Consider the following 6,487-nt stretch of genomic DNA (forward strand, 5'->3'; position numbering starts at 1 on the left):
AAACCAGCAACTCAAAAATTGACAAATAATTGTGGGATTACAAAGCATTAATTATATTTGTGAAACATGACAAAACAAGAAAACTTGGAAATACTGGACATTGTTTTACTTTGTTAAACTTGTAGGGGACTTTGAAGCATATGCCCTACGTCATCTCAGTATTGTTTAGGGGAACACTTAGCAGAGGGGAAAAGAAATGAAAGAGTTAACTATAAGTAAAACAAAATGTTGTTCTTAACAGTATGATTTCTATAGTGCATGATAGAATTGGCATGCTTTAAAGTAAAGTTTTCTCAGTTATTTTCAAGTGTAGTGAGGATATTATAGTAAACAGGTGCCCCTGTTTTTTTTCTTCTTTTTCTCTTTCTCCTTGTTTAGTTTTAAGAAATATACTTAGGGCAATGTAAACAAAGAAGAAACATCTGGTCAAAAGAGTATTATACAAGAAAAAATGATGTGCTTGAATGACTGGATTAAAGTCCTTAGCTTTATCTAGTAAAAAGTTTTAAGAGAAACCAAATAAAAAAGAACATTGAATATAATAAAGCTTTCCTCTAACAAATAACTTAATAAATAAATACTTGTAGAAGCAACTCTGTATATGGTTCTCATGTCTCCATGGATTGTAGAAGCAACTCTGTATATGGTTCTCATGTCTCCATGGATACTATCTGATAAAGAGCAATAAAACAAAATACTTCTTTCTTGTAATAGTTTTCTTTCAATGGCTAGGAGATAATGTTTTCTGAAAGCATTTAAGTGTTTTCTTATCTGAGTGAGCAATAAAGATAAGACAAAACCAGATAGCACTTAGGCTGTACCATGTGTCTTAGCATGGATAACCTTCCTTTTAGGTTAACCCAAGTCTATGGGTGTGGCTGTCATTTTGGGACAATCCTTTTATGATGATAAAACTTCAATATTTGAAGATGTACATAGTTTTATATGCTAGTATTAAGTTAACAGGTTTTACGGGTGTATTGGGGGTGTGACATATGCTCAAATGGATATGATGAGAAAGAGTTGCATAAAAAATCAGCCTGCCAAACATTAGCGTATGCATGTAACACACAAGCTGGAACTAGATGCTTAACTAAAAATCTGTTACAAATAAAAGGTGTGAATAATAACTTTTTAACATAAGGATGTTTTCTATATTATCTTTAAATGTTAATGGTCTCACTGATATATACAAACAAGAAAGAGTAGTGAACTATATTAAAAATGTAGATTGCAAATAGCTACACTACAGGAGATATATTTGGAAAGAACTGAACATGTGAATTTGATAAAGAAAGATTTTCAGGGTGGTTATTCAGCAGAATACCTAAGACAAAGGAACAGAGAAGTACTTACATTAATTGCAAGAGGAGCTTCAATAGTGAGAGAAGAGGATAAAAAAGATAATAATGGTAGAGTTGTAGTAGTAAGGGGCTACTGGCAAGGCAGGAGGATTACTCTGGCATGTATTTATATTCCACCTAAAACTACAATAATGGAGCTTAGTAAAATTCTGGGAGAAATAATCAGTTTTCAGCATGGGATATTACTTACAGTTGGGAACTGGAATTTGATTTGTAGAAGTGAAGATATGTCTGTTGCAAAAAATAACTGCAATTCAAACAAACATCAATATTTAAGTTCATAAATCAGTGTTATAATATTAAAGCAGAAGTTGCTGTTCCCTTACACACCCCACTAAACCCCTACTATCTTACATATACTAATTCAGAGCTGGGAAATTACTCCAAGGTAATCTAGCCTCAGACAATATACCCCTACATTCGCATTTCAAGGGCCACTGTTCTAAGGATCACAATTACATTTTTTTTCAGAATTTCAACTTGTACCTGTTTTATTCCTCTGTATAAAGAGTTAATCCAACTAGCTGAAGCTATGTCAAACTGTATCTGACATGACTGGCCCATAGGTTTAAGGCTATTTAGTTATGCAGAATCTGTATTGGTAGTCATACCCAAAAGAGCTGATGATGCAGTACAGGTATAGCATGTATACAAAACACACAAAGTTTATAGCTGAGTGGAAGAGGGGAGCATGACAGAAGTGTTCAAGACCCACATTTGAATTACCACAGAAAACGAGGACTGCACATTTCAAATGATAAAGCATGTATGAGAAGAAGAGATCATAATATGAAAACAGAAATGTAGTAATATTAAGAAGTAATGTGAGGCACTATTTATTTTTTCTTATAGACAAACAGAAGTAATGCATAGCAAAGCCTTCCTAAGGATATCCTGGTAGTCAGAACAGTGTGAAAATTTAAGAATGTATGGCACAAATAAACTCCAGCCTTACTGAAAGATAAACAGAACTATAATATTGGTTAGTTAAAACCTGTGTCGTATACCTTCAGGAAATGGGATATATTGTTTAAACTAAGCAGTCCTTCTCTGTTATCCTGTTAATTGTTCCTGTGTTGTACAGATCTGTGAACCTGCAAAGCATGTATTGTAAGTTGTGAAACATAAAACTAATGATTTTCATAATCAATCCCATTGCTAGTTTAAACAGCATCTAATTAAACATAAGCAAGCAGACAGTAGGCAAGTCACAGCAAACATCAGTGGTTATCAGATGATGCACCTGGGAGTTCAGTTTTGGGTTCCCCTATTGTTTTCTATCTATGTGTAAATGATATGTCTGCCAAATGGGTATTCCACTGTCCAAATGTTTGCAGTTGATACGTTAGTCTACAAGCTCTGTATCAACATCAGCCAAATAAACTCACTGCTTGAAAATTATTTAAGCACTCTGAGTTGTGGAATGAGCAAAGCAGACTTAACATAGAAACAAAACCCGTGATTTCTGGTGCTAATAAATAAACAGTGAAAAAAGGATCAACAATCAGGTCATTTTCCATATATACAAAACTATATAAACTGCATATGGGAAATATGTAAACAAGCTGTCTGCTGCAAAGGTATTGCTGCTTTCGATAGGAAGTACTCTAAACAATACACTAGAAAACAAATCTATAATATTTCCATGTACTTGAGAGCTCACATTACACTGTTAAACAATGCATGTTCTGCATTACAGTGCTCCTATTCTGTAGCTGTAATTTATATTATTTAAGCAGCCTGTACAATAAAAAGGGCACATTCACTTTTGTAAATCTCCTATTTATCACTGTAATTCTCACATTAACTTCTATGTGATGGCTCCTTTTGGCAGTAAGTATAGCATGTCCTGTTACCAGTGGCCTTCATATTGATAAAATTCCAGGCACATATCACTGTCTTGGTTAGCACTGATTTAAATATTGTGGATAACATCACTCTTGTATATTTCTACCAGAAATGTTAGGAAATACATTTGTCTTTAACAATCTAGTATGTTAAAGCACTGTCTCGCCCCAGCCATCAGCTCTCTTGTTTTTTTTTTTTTTTTTTGAAACTGATACTCAGAATGCTAAGCAACAAACCTGTAATGTGTCATGTAAGAAAACATATTAGATGAAGCTGTTTGCACCTCTGGATATGTGGTGATCTGATCCTGAAGGCAGTAGTCTGGGACTCCCAAATATATGAAAAAACTGAAGAGGCAAACTAGATTAACAGCAATAGCTACATACTTTGTTGAGAAACAAATGGAAGTAACATGCCTACACAAGCGCTATATCTTTAAAAAACAAGACTACCTCTCAGGAACTACAGCTATACAGAAGATAGTATTACTGCCTCTGAGTGTTTGCCTCTCGAGTTCAGTACCCAAACAAGACTGCCCTCTGTGTGCTGTTTGCATATTCTCCCTGTTTTCGTGTTTTTTTTTGTTTTGTTTTGTTTTTTGTTTTTCCAGGGGTTTTAGTTTCCTCACACATGCTTAAGATATGTGATAGATGAACTGGTTATATTTAAAACTGCCCTTAGCTGTGCATGCAATGCGGCTGTGCCTTTAGTATAAACTGGATCTCCATCCAAGGCTGGTTTCCTGTGTCTCTATCCAAGGCTATTTTTCTGCCATATGTAAATTGCTTGCCAGCAGAGTTTCATATTCGCCATTATCCTGAAGTAGACAAAGCAGGTACTGAAAATGGACAAATGTCTTGCTGGTTACAACTCTGTCTTATCTTTCTCTTCTGTCCTTGTCCATGTGTATAATAGGTATACATATTTTTGCATTATTCAGGATAAAATGAAAGATAAATATAACCCCAATATGTTCTGTGCATCGCAAATATCCTAACAAACACCGCCATCATTCTTAAATTCTCATCCAGACTGGTAGCACATATACAGTCAGGCTTGCTGAGAATAGTGAATGTTGATACCAAGGAATATTATGTAGCAATGCTTTTTTCTACTCTTAATGGTCTTAAAGGATAATATATATGGTCTGCCAGCTAATGCTGAGATTCTGGCTATGAGCTGTTAGGCTAATGCTGGGATTCTGGCTATGAGCTGTTAGCAAGCTGCTTCTTGTAGTCCAGGATTTGATTTGTCTACACTACAACTCTCAACAATTCACTTAACCAGGCAGTACTATGGGGAACTGGGAAAGTGCACCAGGCTCCTAAATGGTCTCCTGAATGCTTGCTTAGTAACTACCTATTAACCTATAACTTTAGTGGTACAAAATCTAGGCCTCCTCCCTGTTGAGGTCCCCTTTCCTGGTATCCATTTGCAAAGCTGCCAAAATGTCAGCACCTGTGCTATCCAACAATGGCAGTTTACTGAAGTTACTACTTGTTTAGCTCAGGGAACCCCTTGAGTTTTAACAACTCTTTTGGGATGGTGAGACACACTAATGAATACAGAATCTAAATATGCGCCGTATTCTTCCTACATTTGGAACAATGTTAAGTGTAACCAGAGAAAAATGGGCCATTAGCTGTTCTACGACCTAGGACAAGCTAAGTAATAATTAATTAAAAAAAAACTAGTGGCAAGACTACAAGAAAACAAACTAATACAGTTTCACACTACACTGAAATGTTAGTAATAGATCCAATACATATCGTATGCCCAACAACACATAGTGTTTTTTCAAGATAAGGAACAAAAACAATCAGTGCCTTAAACATACAACATCCAAACTAATCTATCAAGTGTGAAATATATCTTGTATTTATTTTTATTATTTTGAGGAGCATAGCAATAAGTCAGTCTGTGTTGGTATCTAAAAGTTAATACCTTAAAAGTATGCCTCAGAATAACTGGCAGATTGGGCAGCCTCTACAGAACATGTTAATATGTCCAGATTGCAAGTTACTAGTCAGAACAGAGAGGGATCAATTCTGTACCTACTGCTACCACCCAAGATCCACACAAGAAAGCCTTACATACAAGGAATTCTAATGTTCCAGTCATGATGAGACCAAAACATGCAAAACCACAGTATGGTCCACTAAAGGAAGAAAGTGCTTATCTGGGAGATCTAGAAGTATCAGCTGATAATGCAGTAGAAGTATAGCATTTACCCTTTAGACATATACTCCGGCCTTTGTCCAGTGTGAATAAATATTGGGTAAGACTAGGAGCTGGGGGTCATCACAGAATTGTCAGGATTAATGCTTTACAGTGCAGATGACTGTTCCTCACTTTGTTAAAGACTATGTCCAGGCATTTGTCAAAATAATCACAATTCAGCATGTCTTTCTTTTTTTCCCATGACTGACCAGCTGCTCCCTATGGTTCCACTCTTCATCCCCTAGGTCTACTGAAGCAGTCTTAGCCTCCCTGGTCTAACCCTGATCCATGTACAGTGCCAGTGAGGAGATCAAGGACCCTGGAGCAGCATAAGACTGTTGCTACAAAGTGTTTTTCCCTAAATTTCTTGCCCTTACACTTGCCCAGTAATATCCTGAGGATGGTTCATGCAATGGACATCAGTACTGAACCTCTCTCACTTCTGCAAGGGTTTGACATCATCATTTGCATGAGATGGAACATCTACTGAACCAACAGTCTCTACCCCAGGACAGGCAAGCTGAAGTTTTGCTAGTCTCTCCTCCCCTCCCCTCTTGGCTTTTCTAGCACACAGATCATTACCTTAACTTGGTTCATCTGGGTTACAGTGAGGGCTTCATCCTTCTATGCCACAAAGTCAGGCTGTCTCCACAGACCTGATATTTCTTCATGCACATTTCTATGTATGGATCAATGCTGAAATGCAGATGTTGTTACTCAGCAAGGTTCTGCTGTGCATAACATCAGTGTCCCAGAACCACCGAGCTTATCTTTTGTTACTTCTGTGGTAATAGTCCACAGTAACACTGCCAAAAATACTTGGTTGTCATATACTATACACTCTGCAATTCACTCATCTGTGAATTGTGTAAAATGGTATGGTATTTCATTTGTATACCCACCTGTAACTGGATTCTTCAAAGTATGAAGTATTATATGACATTACTCCTGGGAGACTGAGTATATTTATGAATTGTGTAAGGCTTTGTTATGTAGCTTTTTCCTGCATATCAGCCCAACACAATTTTGGACTGTGTTTATGAAATCCATTCTAT

The sequence above is a fragment of the Protopterus annectens genome, chromosome 3.part1 (genome assembly GCF_019279795.1).
Source record: "Protopterus annectens isolate FY-2018-M chromosome 3.part1, PAN1.0, whole genome shotgun sequence".
Lineage (NCBI taxonomy): Eukaryota > Metazoa > Chordata > Ceratodontiformes > Protopteridae > Protopterus > Protopterus annectens.